A 19,741-nucleotide genomic window follows, 5' to 3' on the forward strand; every position below is an offset into this window, starting at 1 on the left:
ACCAATTTGACTCTTCCCTAAAAAAAAAAAAATAATAAAAATAAATAAATATTTGGTTTGAGTTTCTGAATTAAGTTTTTTAAAAATTAATCATTGTGTTTGGTTTGAGTTTTCTGAATTAAATTTTTTAAAAATTGATTTTTTTGGTTTTTGTGTTTTTTTGTTTTTAGTGAATATTTTTTAAATTTTAAACATTTTTTTTACTTTTTTAGATGCACCTTACTTAGATGTATCTAAAAAGTAAAAAATTTGTGAAAAAATATTTTAAAAAATTAATAAATACATAAAAATACAAAAAAAAAATGTACTGAATTCTTGTATTTTTTTATATTTTTGGTATTTAATGAATTTTTAAAAAAATTTTTTTACAATTTTTTTACTTCTTAGGTGTATTTATGTTAGGTGTGTCTAAAAAGTAAAAAAATTAATAAAAATATTAAAAAAATTCAGTAAAAACAAAAAAACACAGAAAATAAGAGAGTAGAATTTTCTAAAAAATGTTTTGGAAAACTGGAACCAAGCAAGGTGAATTTTTTTAGTTTTCGTGTTTTTTTATTTTTAGCGAATATTTTTAAAATTTTAAATATATTTTTTTATTTTTTTGATGCACCTTACTTAAATGTATCTAAAAAGTAAAAAAATTGTGAAAAAATTAATAAATACATAAAAATATAAAAAACATACTGAATTATTGTATTTTTTTGTATTTTTGGTATTTAGTGAATTTTTAAAAGATTTTTTTACTTTTTAGGTGTATTTTATGTTAGGTGTATCTAAAAAGTAAAAAAATTGCTTAAAATATTTAAAAAATTCAGTAAAAACAAAAAAAACACGAAAAATAAGAAAGTATAATTTTCTGAAAAGTGTTCTTTAAAAAATGGAACCAAGCAAGCTGATAAATTAATTAATTAAATTAAAATTAAATAAAAGCATTCACGTTATTTGGTTTTAGAAAATTAAATATATTTTTCAAAAAATTCAATTTTTTATTTTTATACTTTTTATTTTAGTTAAAAATTTTAATATTTTAAGAATTTTATTTTATTTTTTAAATGTACCTAACTTAGATTCACTTAATAATATTTACGAAAAAAATATTTAAAAATTCATTAAATACAAAAAATATAAAACAATACAAAATTTTAGTACATTTTTGTATTCTCGTATATTTATTAAATTTTATATATATTTTACTTTTTAGGTGTGTCTAAGTTATGTGCATCTAGAAAATAAAAAAATGATTAATTACTTAAAAGTCCTATCTACATATTTGGTGATAGCTTAAGTCCTATCAAAAAGTTTTTGAACCAATAAGTCCTATTTAGAGGTAAAAAGACGTTTTGCCCTTTAATCCCAAAACTGATAATATTCTCAATTTATAATTATCAAAACTAAGAAATTTCTCAATTTTTTCTAGTATGAATTGAGATTATTATCAAAACTAAGAAATTTATAATTATCAATTTTGAGAAATTTTTCAAAATTTTTTATGATTAAAATTGATAATATTATAAACTGAGAATGTTCTCAATTTCAAAAAACGACTATGATTGAGTTGATTCAAACTTCATCGTAAGTCTTGGAGTTGAGATTTTGCACATTTCGAACCATAGTTGTTGGTTAGAACTTGAAATCGAGCATCGTGAATGCAGAAATAGAACGAAAATCGAATTTTGTGAGTTCAAATCTAAGGAGAATTGAACTTCGCAAACTTAGATCTGAAGGAAAATCGATTTTGTTACATCAAATCAACTTCAACCTAAAGTCCTAGTTGCGAACCGAACATGAATATGAAACCCTAGATGAGATCTGAACTTGATTTGAAGGTCTTGGGTGAGATTCGAATACCAAATCTGGAAGCAGTGTGACTCTTGAGTTGCGAAGGTCTTGGGTGAGGTCGAAAACTCGATTCGAATACCAGATCTGGGAGCAATGTGACTCTTGAGTTGTGATCTCAATTCAATTGTTCTTTCTAAGGTCTGTTGAATGTTGCAATCTGATCATCGCAACCCATGCAAGCCCATCACAAACACAAGTTAACTTCGCACCACCTGTTTCGCTTCGCGCTGCTGTTTCGCACTGACGTCAACTTTGCAACATGATTTCGATCAAGATTCGACTTGAATCATTCCGATTTCATTTCACGACCCTTCGCATAATCGCGATTTGCGATCTCATTGCTCAGTGTTCTGGTTGTTCCTAGTTCTTGAAGACCAGGGTTGTAGGGGTGAAGATACTATGATGATTATCTCACATGGAAGGAGGAAAATGATGTAAGTTTGTTGGAAGGGTAAATTGCTCTATTAAAAATTAATGGGACCTAAAGGAGCAAATAATTTTATCTAGGACTTAGTGGATTATAAATTCACAAAATGAGACTTGTATGTAAATGGCCCATAAAAAAATTACTTAAAATATTAAAAAAACTCACTAAAAAAAATACGAAAAATAAAAAACTCAATTTTTAGAAAATCAATCAAAACCAAACAAAGTTATTAAGTTTGAGCAAGGTTGTTAAAATCGGGATCTTAAGTAAGATCGTTGGGAGGACTTGTAGATTAGACTGTAAAATCAAATCGAGAATCATAAGATTTTACTTTCATTGGAAAATAAAATGATAAATTATTAATAATGATAATATATGTTAAATAATTTTAAAATCATTAAAGAAAAATGATAAATTTAATATATTGCATCTTTTATGTTAGCATAAATGAGAAGAGATATTTGGAGAAAAAGTTTATAGTTAAATTTATTTTATATATATACACATACATACATATATAAGAAATAAATTATAAGAATTTTATTTTTAGGTCTCATTTGGGAACAATCTATTTTAATAATTTTTTGATTTTTTATAAAAAGATGTGTAGAAAATAGAGAGAGTGATATAACAATTTATTGTAGCTTTTTGACTTTTTAGATAAAATGTTAGTCCCCAAACGAGGCCTTAGTAGGATTGGGATCGTAGTAAAATCGAGATCGTAATGTGATTCTACATGATTTTATGACTAGGATCGTAGTTACTTTAAGATCCTATTGAATTTAAAATTCTAGTACGATCTGTAAGGGTGTTCACAAATCGAATTGGTCCGATTTTAGAGTAAATCAGGAACCAAACCGTAGGAATCGATTCCAAAAAATTAAAATCATAACCAAACCGTTAAAGTATGGAACTGGATCAGAACTGAACCGTTGAAACCAGTTTGGTTTGGTTCAATTTTACAATTCCATAAATTTTATATAACAATAAATATGATATTGATTTTTATATTAATAAATTAATTAATAATAATTAATTTAGTTAAATTGGTTATAATTTATCAATTTCATAATGAAAGTTAGTGTTCAAATCTTATATATTTTAATTTTTATATATAAAAATATAAATAAATAATAAATAATGTGTCATGGTCCAGTTTGGTTCGGAACTGTAACCAAAGCTTTGGAATCGAAAATATCATCGATTTGAATGGTTTCACCATTTTTAGAGCCAAAACCAGAACCAAGCTAATAAAAAATATACCAAATCGACAGTTTGAAACGGATTGGATCGGTTTATCAGTTTCACTGGTTTTTGTTGTACATCCCTAGCGATTCGACTCTTTTGACCCAACTAGAGTAGTAGATCCTACTATTCAAATTGGGATTCTAATAACCATATGTGCTTGAGTGATATGTTTTTTTTTCTTTTTCTTTTTTTCGCATTTTGTTAGAGTAATCCAACCCTACTGGCGAAACACCTGGCAAAAATAGACAGGAAAGTACTCTCTATTTTGTCTAACTAATTTAATTAGTGTGTACTCTAATAACATTCTTTATTTTATCTAATCAATCAAAGTAACTTAACTAATTTTCAAAAAAAAAAAATTGTAAAACATAAATAAAAAAATACAATTTTTTTTTTCTGACATACCACGTATTAGTGGTGACGTGATATTTACAAATATTTATTATTTCAATATATATTTATTAATTTTTTTTTTAAATAATATTTTTACACAATTATATTCTTTAATAGAGAGAGTGTGAGAGAGATGAACACATTTGATTTTGAAAGAATTGATTGTTAAAAGGCTCGAAATGAATATGGCGAGGAGAAAGTATTGCCCAACTTCCAATACAAGCCATATGTAAAGAGTGAAAATAAAAAAATAAAAATAAAAATAAAAAAGAGACTAAATAGGGGTGTTTGATAACATGATTTAACACTTAAAATTGAGTTGATTAAGTGATAATTAATTAAATCTGCTTGATAACCATAATTTATATCATTTAAAAATTTAAGTGACTAGTTTGGGAAGCAACCCGTTCAGTCAAAAAGTCAAAAAGTCACTAAAAAAATCAAAAAGCCAACAACCCATATCAAAAAGTCAAAGATTCTATTTTCTCTCTACTTTTTACACATCTTTTCGTAAAAAGCTAAAAAGTCATCCCAAACATAGGCCCCGTTTGGTAGAGCTGTGGGAAAGTGATTATAACTTATAGCCAAACAGCTTATAGCTTATAATTGTGAACATAAGCTGATTTTTGACTTATAAATTAAGCTTCTCTTCCCCCACTCAAAGAATAAGTTGATTTTTGATTTACAAAAAGGTATAAGCTGTATTGTTAAGCTGAACCAAACACATCAAAATAGCTTAAATTAAGTTAAAAGCTGAAATAAGCTGAAAATAAACCCTACCAAACAGGGCCATAGTAATTTTTTTTAGCTCATATTTTAGCCAAATAGTCAAAAAGTTACTAAATTAGCTTATTCCCAAATGAGGCCTTATGTAGGCTAAAATTTAAGAAAATTTTAAGTCATATAAAACTTACTTAATTCTAACTGAATTTATAAATACTAATATAAGTATCAATATGTATTATTATAAACTCACCACTATCACTAGTACCATCATGCTACCGTCACTATTACCACCACTACCACCATCACTATTACCACCATACCACTGCTACCATTACCACCACTACTACAACTACCACCGCCACTAATACCACCACCACCATCACTATCACTACCACCATCACTACCATCATGGCCGCCACTACTACCATCACCTTCATCATCATTGTCATTGTTGCCACAAATACCACCATGATTTACTACGAGTACCAGCACTACTACCACTACCATGCCACTAACACTACTATCGTTATCGTCGCCACCGCCACTCCCACCACCACCATCACCACCATGCAACTGCCACCACTGCCGCCACCACCACCACCATGCAACTGCCACCACTACCGCCGCCACCACCACCATTACAAAATATAAATTTAAAATTTGATTTTATACATATCAAATAATTTATTTTTAATTCAATACTTAATTTTTCATCAAACAGTTTTACAACTTAAAAAATTCAATATTCAATTTCCAATTTTTAGCTTTATGAAACAATACCTAACTATAGTTATAGCTTTGCAAAGCTTGTTGGAAGCAATAAATTGCAACCTCAACAGGCAAATGCCTCAAATGCCCAAATTGCCTCCTCCCTTACAGTTGTTCTTACCCTTAAGTTTTTATTTTTTATTTTATTATTATTATTATTATTGATGATACAGCGTGTTCCAGATGGAACGGGTCGGATTGATCCACGCTTCCCAAACCGATGCCCAGGGTACCAAGCCCATAGAGAGACCTGCACAAGAGTTCAACGGGAAACGGGGAGTCCCCCAACGAACCCTCCGACGAGCAAGTTAGAAAGAGAGATGGAATGTAAAGATAGATTAGTGATAAAAAAGCCTAACCCTTTCCTTGTCTTCGATGCTTGCTTATATCCTCTACTAATCATTTCGTTGTCCCTTTCGACCTGTTACCTTGGCCGAAAGTCTATGCTCTAGCTTACCTTGTTCATGGTGAGGCCGTTCTGTCCCGACGGGGAAGGGTTATCGCAATAAATGCTACAGGAAAACTCATTAATGGCTGATGTGTGGTGCAATAACTTTGCAGGATCTTTGTCTGCTGATGTGGGTGATTCTCTACTTGCCAAGTGTTTAGATGTCATTGGTGTTTGGTGTAACGTTGGGTTTCACGAGTGTTGAGCTTTAGTATTTGAATCATGGATTGGACCTTAGGTGGTGGGCCATATCCTTTATGGGTTTACCCATGTCAATTATCATTATTATTATTATTATTATTATTATTATTTAAATGTATCTAATCTAGCTGCATTAAAAAATAATTTTTTTGTAATATTTTTTTTAAAAAATACAAAAATTTAGTAAATTTCATAATTTTTTGTATTTATTAATCTTTTTTAATTTCTTCATAAATATTTTACTTTTACAATATATCTAGGTAAATTGATAATTTTAAACTAAATAAATCTAGCCCCTTTCTCTCTTTAAGAAACCATAGTCAATTGTTGGAAAAATAATAGTTTTTTGATGACTTTAATGCAATATTAAAGTAGGTGTTAGTCCTCAATTGAGGTGGATTAAAATGGATTTAGATTCTTTGTAATGAAATCTTTATACTACAAAAAGAATGACAAAAAACCTTTATGATTTGAATGAGAAATTGACTCATTAAGTTGGTCTAATGAAAGAGGTATTGGATGTGTATAAAATGGTTGTAACTCTATAATGATGATGGATTGAATTGCCATCAATTGAGAGTTTTGCAAATATAATAATGATGGATTGAATTGCCATCAATTGGGAGTTTTGCAAATATAATGATGATAGATTGAATTGCCATCAATTAGGAGTTTTGTAAAATTAAATCTCTTGCATTTGTTGCAAGAGCCTCTTCCTCTCTCCCTCCGTATGTATAAAGGGAGGTCCTCTCATTCATTCTTCAAGACCAAAAGATTGGTTATTCTTGTCTTCAAAAGTTTTCCTCTAGTTTGTGTATTATATTCTTCCTGTGAGAGAGTGCTACAAAGTTATGTTCGCCGAAGCTACTCAGTCGGTGCATTACTGTAGCTGGTCTAACCATCGTATCCTAGGAGACAAACGTCAAACAATCTCCAGCACCCAATCGGTGAGGTGGCGAATCTATTTTAAGGATACTGTCTAGTGCAGGCGTCGGTTTGCTTTCCTTTGTTATTTTATTTTATTATGTATTGTAATTTTCAGCATGATTTGCTTGTTCTAAAATTTCAATTATCAATTATAAATCTATTTGGTTATTTAATTACACAATTTGTACAACAAGGTTAAAACAGACTATGTGTTTCTCATGAAACTAGATAAATAGATTCATACATTATTGGTTTCTGCGAGTGTTTTCGAAAAGTTGCATGCTTTTGCTTTTGTTATTTGAGTAGACTACCAGTAGCAAGTAGAAAGCCCATTGTTTTGCATGCCTATAAATTTAAAAAATATATATATATATATATAGCTTTGCCTGCTGTTCCTTGCTCTGCGGAGCACCATAGTAATAAAATATGAAAGTGCATGTGTAAAATATAATAGAAAATATATTTATGTTGGAATTTATGGTTTTATAGGCTTACTTTGGGCCAACTTTGAGCCCAAATTTAAGTGGGGATCACACGTCTTTTGGAGTGGGTTAAAAAAGGTGACGTGTTCCTTGCCGCATGGCAAGTCACACGATGAAGACGGTATGTCAAAATTATTTATGAGTGAATGAGCAGTTGACGTCGTTTTCGGATTCATGGAATGGACTATTAAAGAGTAAAATATGAGTTTCCTTGAAATGGGTTGCCCCACATTGAAACTTTAAGTGAGTTTATGTGGGTATATAAGCTCTAGGTGGGGAATACTTAGGTTGGGCCCCAAGGGGCACCCCAAGTTTGTAGAAGGGAGGAGTTATGGACAAAATGACCTTTGGCTCAAACCACCATACATGTGCGCGCGCCGCTGCCCCGACCGGGTGTGGGTGTGGGTGTGGGTTGGGTCAGTCTTAACATTAATTTTTTGGACAAAATTTATTTAAATTTTTTCAAATTCTTGCGAGAAAGTTATTTGAATTTCTAAACATAATTAATTTAATTCTTGAGCCAAATTTTTCTGTCCAAATAGGGCCCTCTTTTAGTTCATTTTCCAACAGGTTCAACAGTTTCAAACTGTTCTAAACTAGTTTGAAAAACTGCCAATAAGTTCCGGATAGTTTTAGACAGTTTTAACACTGCCAACAGTTAGCAGATATGTTCAATTTCGAAACTGTATCTGTTCAGGGTTGATTGCACCTGTTCATTCAAATTCATATCTATCCGAACAGGCACCTCTTCCCTATAAATACTGGATCATTCCAGTAGTGTTAATCATCTTGAAAATCCAAAAAAAATCTGTTCCCTTCCGTTTTTTGCTCCATTTTGCATTATTTTTCATATTAGTTATTTATAGAAAATTCAGAGAGTATAGATCACAGGTTCTAGTTCGCCGTACAGATTGTTTGGAGTGCTACTACAATTTGTGTAGATCATTGTATCCTGGGAGATAGACGCCATTTATCCGTAAGCACCGAAACGAGGTGAATCTATCTTAAGGATAAAGTGTCACACACTCGACTTGATCTTTTTGTACTTTTTCGGTTCAGTAAATAAATTATGCAAGTTATTTATTTTTATTTGTTTGATTTAGTTTCACATTATTTATTTTACACAGAAAATTGTTCCAACAATTTCTTTATAGACTGCTATTGTGTTCAGAACAATAGAATTGTATGTTAATGGCTATAGAGTTCAATTCCATGTGTAATATTTCCCACTGCATGATAGTAATTGAAATTGATTGCCTTACATTGCTATTAGTTTTAGATATTTAATTTATATAAAAGGGCCTCTGTTTCATTCCTTCGAATTCATGTTTAGTAAATTAACAAGAATGGCTTTGTTTCATGCTTATTATTTTAGAATATTTGCATGATTTTAATTGCTAGAGTCACTTGCATGATTTTTGTGAATTAAATGTTATATAGCTCTTGCTTATTAAATTTAATTTAAGGTTTTGGAGTTATCAAAATTGTGTAAATAAAATTGTAAATTTATTTTATTAGTGTAATAATGTCATATATAACTACCTCATAATTTGAATTTAATTATGTGAAGCTATAAAGTATATGTAACTCTTGCTAATTAAAATTTTTAATTTAATTGTGGAGTTATAAATTTTTTAGTTTTGTAACTTGTCTAAAATTATTTGCATGCGAATTGTTTTATAATTTCTAGAATTATTTATATACATGTTAATTGTCCATAATTATGTACATGTTTAATGTGTCATAAATTCATATATAACTCTTGCCAATTAAAAGTTTTAATTTTAATTATGAAGTTATAAATTTTATTTGGTAACTCATCTAGCATTTTAATTCATTAGTTAAATTTATTATTAAATAGTTTGCTAGATGGTTTCAAGTTTCTTTATAATGTTTGGCTTGTATTTTCTTGTAGTTTTCTGCTAATTTGCTTTACAGGAATACCTACGCGAAAGAGATTGGAAAAACAAATATAAAACCAAATGAATAGTATTTGGGATGTCAAAACAAAAAAGTATGGATAACTAACCTTTGTGATGAACAAGAATTTCTAAGCAAGGAAAAGGTTTTCGACTATATAAAATCCTTATGGATTGGTTACTCTCTTTATAATTAAAGCAATTTTTTACTTAGGTTTAGTTGGTTTTTACCAATTGTGTAAAAGCAAATTTTATTTGCTTGTATTGTTAGAAGCATTTTATTTGCTTAATCTTTGGTGTAGCAATTTTTTACATTGCTTGTAATTTGGTTAGCAATTTTTAAATTGCTTGTAAGTTTGGAACTTTGTTTGGTTTTCTCAAATAGAAACCAAAGTGTTTAGCCTTGGCTAAAGAATAGTTCTTATTTGTTCAGAAATGACAACTAAGATGGATTTGGTTTCAAACCTTTGGGGTTTCAGGAAATCTTTGGATTTAATCATTTTATTCCCAAAGTGTTGGAAAACCAAGTTTGGAGAAAGTCTTTGGTTATAATCTGATTACTTCCAAAGTGTTTTGGTTTATAAGCTGATCATTTTCAAAGTGTTTTGGTGTTGAGAAAAGAAACCAAATTTTAGCATTATCTAAAATATTTCTGATTTTTATTCAAAAATAATGGGCTCAGTTCCTGGAGTACCAGTTAACTTTTATGAGAGGAATAATTTTGGTAGCAAATTTTATTTGCTTGGGAATTGGTTTGTTATAACCTGGTTTATCCCCTGAAAAACTTAATTCTAAATTTGTTTCCCATGTACTAGGAGTCAACATGCTCTTGAAAGTTTTGTCAAAAGGTTAACTGGGCTTTAAGTGGGACCGATGTGACCCATTCAGTCTTCCTAGGAACATTCTTAATCATGTTCGATTCTAGGTTAAGTGGTGAGATTAGTTTTGAATTAAATTTCCAACTGTGAGATTTTCTAAGTGTTAAGTTTAATTTCTGGAAATATAGGAAGTGCAATTCAGTTGGGATTTTTCAAAAATTGCTTCAAGATGTGACAACAGAAATATTGTTCCACCTGCCAACCTTAAGCCTTGGAAGGTTCTTAAAGGAAGATCTAGAGAGATCAAGTGTGATTAAAGGAAATCATAAGATTGCATGATAGTATCTCTGAATCAATCAGAGGTGATTAGTATTTATCCTTGTGTCAATTATAACATATATGATTGTTATGTGACTTTGCTTGAAAGCAAAGATGAGACAACCCGTTAGAGTGGGTGAATATATTTTTGAATTTTTAAATTCCAAATATATTCTTAAATTTGTGGCTCCTAGTGAGTACAAGATCATTGATCACAGAGACAGACAACTGGTGGTTTCTAAGAGGTGTTAGACCATTGGCTACACAGTTATGAAATTGTGGTTCCTAGTAGTGAACAGATTACTAATCACATGTCAAGACATGATGGTTCCTAGTAGTGGAGAGGCTAGGAATCACATGTCAAGATATGATGATTCCGAGTAATGAAATAGTCTATTAATCCTATGTTAGGATGTTGTGATTCCTAATAGTAAAGTGACTACTGATCACAGGTTAAGACATTGTGATTCCTAGTAGTAGAAAGTCTATTGACCACATGCTGAGAAATTAGTGATTCCTAGTGATAAGACTACTGGCCATGTTATGAAGTTCCGAATAGTAGACTATTGAACATTGGATTTGTGTTTTCTAATAGTAAGATTGTTGGCTTCAGAGTGATAGGTTGGACCAAATATGTTTGGGTGCCTAATTTAGTTGATGACATTCTAGGAATATATTTACTACGATATGATTTTGAGAGTTTCATAATCATTGTAACACAAGGAATTGTTTAAAGACCCTGTATGAATTTTTAGAAAAGGCAAAAAGCCTTTGTATAAATTCTACAAATGTGGGGGGTGTTATGCAAAAAGTAGTAATACTTAAACCCAAGATGGTTAGGATAAGCCTAAAGATCCGTTGACTTTGTGTTCAACAGTTATGCACAATATAGTAGTGCATATCGATTTCTTATGTTTCAGTCTGCTATTCTAAATATACATAAGAATACTATCATGGAATCCAGAAATGCATCTTTCTTTGAGAATGTATTCCCTTGACATATCTAAGAAGGGGTTCTGAGTTCCGTGAAAGATGTTGAAGGTGACAATGATCACATAGCTGATCAACCAGATGATCAAGTTGATATTCAAGCTAAGGACGCAGATAAGCTAAAAAGGGGTAAGAGGGCTAGGACTACAAAGTCTTTGGTCCGGACTTCTTGACTTATATGTTAGAGGGAAAACCTCGAACTTTTCATGAAACTGTGACTTCACCTAAAAGTCCTTTGTGGAAAGAAGCAATTAAAAGTGAAATTGACTCAATCTTACAAAACCATACTTGGGAGTTGATTGATCTACCCCTAGGCAGTAAAGCCTTAGGGAGTAAATGGATTTTTTTAAAAAAAGATGAAAGCTGATGGGTCAATTGATAAGTTTAAAGCTAGACTAGTTATCAAAGGATACAGACAGCGAGAAGGCTTGGATTACTTTGATATGTATTCACCTGTCATAAGGATTACATCCATTCGCATAGTGGTTGCGATAGCAGCTTTACGTGGTCTGGAGATACATCAGATAGATGTAAAGATAGCTTTCTTAAATGGAGATTTAGATGTAGAAATCTACATGGAGCAACCCGAAGGGTTTTCAGCTCCAAGACAAAAGAAGAAAGTTTATAAGCTTGTCAAATCATTGTATGCTTTGAAGCAAGTGCCTAAACAATAGCATGAGAAGTTTGACAACGCAATATTGTCAAATGGGTTCCAAATCAATGAGTATGACAAATGCATATATGTCAAAGACACTGACAGAGGTTATGTTATTTTGTATCTATACGTAGATGACATACTCATTGTTGGTAGTAATGATGAAATGATTAGAACTACCAAGAGATTGTTAAACTCCAAATTTGACATGAAACATATAGGCCTTACAGATGTAATTCTAGGTGTTAAGATTACTTGAACATCTGATGGTATTGTACTTTCTCAATCTCACTATGTTGAGAAGATACTTGATAAATTTGGTAAATTAGATACAAGTGTGTCTAGGACACGGGTAGATGTGAGTCTACATTTGACCAAGAATAATGGTGAAAGTGTTTCTCAGCTAGAATATTCTCAAGTCATTGGAAGTTTGATGCATCTGATGAGCTGCACAAGGCCGGATATAGCCTACTCTGTTAGCAGGCTTAGTAGATACATGAGTAATCCGAATACTACTCATTGGAGGGGCATTATGCAGGTGTTAGGTTATCTACACTACACCTAGGGTTATGGGTTGCATTATACCAGATACCTAGCGGTACTAGAAGGGTATAGTGACGTTAATTGGATATCTGATATGAAGGACTCCAAATCCATTAGTGGTTATGTGTTTACCCTTGGATGGGCAGCCATGTCATGGAAATCTTCCAAGCAAACGTGTATATCGAGATCAACGATGAAATCTGAGTTTATTGCTTTGGATAAAGCAACTGAAGAAGCTGGTTGGCTTTGCTAGTTCGTTGAGGATATTCCACGTTGGTCAAAACCTGTGCTAGCTATCTATATTCATTGTGACAGCCAATCGGCTATTGGACGGGCACAGAGTAATATGTATAATAAAAAGTCTACACATATTCGTCGTAGACATAATTCCATACAACAACTACTCTCGAACAGGGTTGTCGCTTTACACAATGTAAAGTCTAAGGACAACATTACGAATCCGCTAACTAAATAGTTAAATCGAGTGTTAGTAGAGAAGTCGTCAGAAGGAATGGGGTTAAGGCCTTTAGTGTAAGGTGTTACCGGAATGGAAACCCAACCTAGTTGACTGGAGATCCCAAGATTTAGGTTCAATGGGACAACCTAATTACGTGTAATGGTGGTATGTCACTGAGGCGGTTAAACCTCCAGCTATTTCTTTTATCAGTGATACCTGCGAGTGTAAAGGTTAAGCTAAGCTTTTAATGACTCTGGTGTGTTGAGTTGTTGAGTTGAGTATAGCAGCATACTCAAGTAGAGTCACCTATGTGAGTGTCAAGTGAGGCCACTTCTATAAGAATTGACAAGGCCGAATTCTTTAAACCACTCACTGAACCAGGCTAGTGTTCCAGGGCCAAACCGAACACAATAGTGAGAACAGAACGATGGTTGGAGTAATTCCTATGTGAGGTCTATTGTCTTGGTTTACATAAACGACAGAACAGTTCAAGACTTTATGTTCACTGGACAACTAGTAAATCCGATAGACTTCACTAGAAGGGGTTCAAAGCCAAAAGCTACCGTTTCCGATGCCGGGGTTATTCCGTTGCACTCTCTCCGAGTCTTTGTTGTTAAGCGTTGTTCGTTTGTTGTTATTCAATCAATTTTTATTCATGTAGGGAATTGTTGCAAAAATAATGGTTTTTTGATGACTTTAATGCAACATTAAAGTGGGTGCCAGTCCTCAATTGAGGTGAATTAAAATGGGTTTAGATTCTTTGTAATGAAATTTTTACACCACAAAAAGAATGACAAAAAACTATTAAAATTTGAATGAGAAATTGACTCATTAAGCTGGTCTCATGAAAGAGGTATTCGAAAAGGTGGCTGCAGAATTATACACATTACACATGTGTATAAAATGAGTGTAACTCCTCTATAATGATGATGGATTGAATTGTCATCAATTGGGAGTTTTGCAAATATAATGATGATGGATTAAATTGCCACAAATTAGGAGTTTTGCAAAATTAAATCTCTTGCATTTGTTGCAAGAGCCTTTTCTTCTCTTCCTCCATATGTATAAAAGGAGGCCCTCTCCTTCATTTTTCAAGACTAGAAGATTGGCTATTCTTGTTTTCAAAAGTTTTCCTCTAGTTTGTATATTATATTCTTTCTGTGAGAGAGTGATGCAAAGTTCTGTTCACCGAAACTACTCAGTCGGTGCATTGTTGTAACTGGTCTAACCGTCGTATCTTGGGAGACAGACGTTGAACAACCTCAAGCACCCAACCGGTGAGGCGGCGAATTTGTTTTAAGGACACTGTCTAGTACAGGCTTTGGTTTGCTTTCCTTTGCTATTTTATTTTATTATGTATTGTAATTTTCAGCATGATTTGCTTGTTCAGAAATTTCAATTATTAATTATGAATCTATTTGGTTATTTAACTACATAATTTGTACAACAAGACCCTCTCTCTTTCTATGATCCTTAGGAGGTAAGGGTGGTGTTTCTAACATTCTTCTCCCCTTTGTTTCTTCTTACGTAATTTTTTTCTTTTTTTTCTTTCTCATTTATTACTATACTTGCCACTATCGCTCTTCTCTCCTTCATTATTGGTTTGTCACCGAAAAAGCTTTAAGATATAAACTCAGTTTTGATTCATGACTAAAATCTGACATTGCTAAATATGTTTTTATATGCTAGGCAACCATTTCAGATTAGAATATTTTATTTTGTAATACAAAGTCGGGGATTAAGGTACGATAGCTAGTAGTTGTGATGATGAACGAATCATGAAGGTGATTAATGTTTCCTCATTTCATGGAGGTTTTTTCATCCATGTATGAAGGTTTGTTTTTTTGTTTTTTTTTTCTATGTGGAGACTCGTATTTTATTTGCGTGAAGGTCCTCTCTACCGTTTTTGGAATCAATTTTGTACTCTAATGTGTTTTATTTAACGACTTATTATCGAATATGTAATGTATTAAGTCTTGTACTTTCTCATAAAAAAAACAAATATATCTAGGTTAAGTACATTAAAAAAAAAACTAAAATATAAAAAAAGTTGTTAATTTCTTTATTTCAACCCAAAAAAATAAAACTAAAAATCAAAAGTTGCTTTTGAGAATGGACTATTTTAATTATTTTTTATTTTTTATGAAAAAATATACAAAATGTAAAGATAATAATATGACAACTTGTAATGACTTTTTATACCTATTTTACCTACTGACAAACAAAGCCTTTATTTTTAAAAAACAAAAACACAGCCATTCCTAGATATCGGGAGTTTAAATTATTATTATTATTTTTTTGGATAAAGTACAAATACATCTCCTGAGATTTGCTTAAAATACGAATTACCCTTATAGTTTGAAAAATTACAAATACCTCCCTATTAGAAATTTTTTATTTAACAGTATTAATTGAAAAAGTGAAATTTCTAACTGTTCACCTATATAATAATAAAATTATTTGAATTATTAATTGAAATAAAATTTTAATATTATTAAAAACTGTTAATTAACTTGATGATTTATTAATAAAATGACCTATTTGTTATGAAATTAGAAACCTTAGGGGGCATAATGTAATTTCTAAAACACAGGAGATAATTTGTAATTTAAGTAAAGTTCAGGGGAGTGTTTGTAATTTACTCTTTTTTTTTAATTATGAAACTAAATAATTAATGTATGAATAAATTTATTTTTCAAATTACATAAAGTGTGATTACTAATAATATTTTAGAGAAATTACAAAAAAAAAAAAAAAAAATTCAAGGTTTGACCCTTATAATAAAATAAATATTGAGTTTTTAATTTTGTCAATTTAAACACCCTATTCCTTTGATTTGTTTTTAATCTAAACCATATGTCTATTTTTATTTAGTAAAATTGACAGAAAAAATATTTTAGTCATTAAACTTAGGAAAAATTATTTATAAATCCTATTAGGCAGACCTATGCTACATATGGTCCTACTAAAAAACTTATGTTTCCATAAGTCCTGTGAGAAGTTTGTGACACATTTACCCTCAATATTAGTTGTTAATATCATAAATAATAGTAAAACTATATATAAGAAATTGAATGTTACCATAGATCATATCTATATAAACGTAACGTAACGTGACACTTACACGTAACGTGACACCTGCATAAATATAACATGTTATCATAGATCATATTTACATAAACGTAACGTAACGTGACACCTATATAAACGTAACGTGACACCTATGATCTATGGCAACATTCAATTTCCTATTGAATATTGTCATAGATCATATCTACATAAACGTAACGTAACGTGACACCTACATAAACGTAACGTGACACCTATGATCTATGGCAACATTCAATTTTCTATATAGGAAATTGAATGTTAACATAGATCATATTTATATGAAACGTAACGTGACACCAACATAAACCAGCAACATTTTCACATTCAATTTAAAAAAAATAAAAACTCATTAAGTTTGCGAAACTTAACGTGTTAAAAAAAATAAAAACTCATTAAGTTTGCGAAACGTAACGTGACACGTTACGTTACGTTTATGTAGGTGTCAGGTTACGTTACATTTATATAGATATCACGTTACGTTATGTTTATGCAAGTGTCACGTCACGTTAAGTTTATGTAGGATCTTGTGGAATACATTCCTATCTAAATAGGACTTGAGACTCTATAAGAAATTACATAGGACTTAGCCTACCATAAGTGTCTGAAAAATGATTTATAAATAAGTCTCCCTTAAACTTATTGTAAGTATACATAAAATATTTAAAATATTATTTTTCGTTAAGTTCAATACCTAAAATATTTTTTTCTCCGCCATTTTTACTTAATGAAAATAGGTAGATAGTTTAAATTGAAAATAAATAAAAAGCGTTTAAACAAAAAAAAAAATTTAAAAATTTATTTTGTTATAAGAATCAAACTTTGAATTTTTTTTTATATTTAAATTTCTTCTATTTTTTTAAGTAATGTGATTATTAATCGCATTTTTTTACTTAACACAAAATACTATTTGAATTACATTTAATTAAAAAAATGATTAGTATTAACATTTTTTTTAAAAAGAAAAACATGATTCATAAATACATTTTAACGGAATATTAAAAATAAGTTTATTTGTATATTAGTATTAAAAAAAAAAAAAAAAAAAAAAAAAAACTTAAACAGGTCAACTCGGCCACCTCCAAAATTTTGAAAATGAACTCTATATTTTAGAAGTCTTTATAAAATGCACAATGAGATTACTTCCTAATTTTATAAAGGGCGAATTATACTGATTATCCTTGTAGTTTGGGATTTGTCATTTTGATTCTTAATTTTTTAATTGTTATATATTTAATTTTAAATTTTAAATCTTATTTTAAATAAGGACAATTAAAGATATTTTCTTTGCAAAAGGTTTATTTCAAGAATGAAGTTGTCATACAATTTATTTTATGTTAGTTAACTTTTATATTGTTTGAAATATAATAACATTTTTTTAATGAATAATTTTGGAACTTTATTGATTATAAAATTCTATACAGTCTGGTTTTCATAATCTATTTAAAAAGAAAAAAAGAAAATTGTCTAAGAAACTAAAAATTAAATTGGTAAAAAAAATTAAAATACATCATTTTTATATAATTTATCTTTTGGGAGGGTAGAAATAATTTTTTAAAATAAATTTTTTTGATATTATTTTCGTTAAATTAGTTTCTATTTTTTCAAAAGTCAAACTTGGCCTAGCGATACGTTTGATGTCACGACCTGCTTCCCGTACCCAAGGTTAAATATCGTGATGGTCAGTAATTGAAGTTACCTTCAGTCAATTCTTAAATAAATTAATAAACGCGAGCGGAAGTAATATTTAAATGAGGGTACCAAAACAATCATCGGAGTTTCTATTTTGATTACAAAACTTATTGACCAAAAAGGCCGATATTTACATATAAACATATCCATAAAAGTGCTGTGTGTATCTATTTCGCAGCCCCGCGCCTAAAACTTTCCAAAAGTTATTTTTGAATTGCACTGTTTCCTGAAAATTGGTAAATAGCTATAAGCACATAGCAGAGTGAGAAATGTTATGCCAACAGTACAAGGGACACAAAATAACCATGGATAGTTAGTTAAGCCAGACTATTTACATAACTCAATTTGGTAAATAAATTATTTAAGTGACAGAAACTAAAATACAGAAATTATGTAAATAAATAACCATAACCACGATACCGAACAGAACAGAACAGAGGTCACATGAGTGATAGTCAGAACATAAGTACGGATTCAATAGGTGGCTCGTACGGATTATAGAGGTGGCTTCCACAATAGTGTAGCACTTATCTCCATACAGCATTTTGCTCCGCACAAAACAGATGTCAATAGATCCATGACAACAGAGGGCCATAAAGTGACCAAACAGAGGCCAATGTTTATTGAAGTCTTCCAAGGTGTGGGACTCTCATGTGGTACTTACAAAATATAATTGTTTATAAGGTTATAGTCAAATATTCTTTAAAATATAAACAAGGGTGAATTGCACTAATACTCCCTATAGTTTGGGGTTTGTATCACTTTGGTCCCTGATTTTTCAATTGTGACACATTTGACGCTGAATTTTGAATCTTGTTCCAAATAAGAACAATTTGAGATATCATTAGATTTTTCAAGGATAAAATCATCAATTTGATAAAATATAAACTAATTTGACAAAAATAAATGTCAAACAAATATTTTTGAATTTTTAAAAATTATTTATACCCAATAAAAATAAAATTATGTAAAATTGATAAATCTTTTAAACATTTATTTATTTTTTTACCAAATTAATTTTTATTATGTGTTTGAATGATGATCATGTAAAATTAATTTTTAAAAATTAATCATGTAATTTTTATTAATTTTTATCAATTTTACATAATTTTATCATTGGTGGATAAAAATAATTTTCAAAAAATTTAAAATATTTTATTGACATTTATTTTTGTCAAATTAGTTTATATTTTATTAAATTGACAATTTTACCCTTGAAATTAAATAATGGTATCTTCAATTGTCCTTATTTGGAACAAGATTTAAAATTCAGGGTCAAATGTATCACAATTGAAAAGTCAAGGACTAAAGTGACACGAGTTCCAAACTATAGGGACTGTTAGTGTAATTTGTCCTATAAACAAACATATCCATGAATTTCATTTTAAGCAAATAAGATTCAGAAAATAATCCACGTAATTGAAATATTAATATAATTTATAAAACATAACTTATATAAAATAAATATGGTAAGTCAAAACATACTTAAAATATATAAGGGTAACTCAAAGTACAATAATGCTTGAGACCACTAAAAGTGGTGCTCTAAAAGCACCACTAGTGATGTGGCAATGGACGGGGCCTACTGCTTGTGTCTTGTTTTTTTTTTCAACAATGATAGAGACCACTAATTTTAGAGCTCTAAAAAGACCACTAATGACATGACACTCAATAAAAAAAGAAAAAAAATACAACACCAAGGCCAAAATATCAAATCATTCCTGGTGGGGCCTACTGCCACATCATTAGTGCTCTCACTCATTTCCTTTTTTTTTTGTTTTT

The sequence above is a fragment of the Camellia sinensis genome, chromosome 11 (assembly GCF_055761805.1).
Source record: "Camellia sinensis isolate YWXY chromosome 11, ASM5576180v1, whole genome shotgun sequence".
Taxonomy (NCBI): domain Eukaryota; kingdom Viridiplantae; phylum Streptophyta; class Magnoliopsida; order Ericales; family Theaceae; genus Camellia; species Camellia sinensis.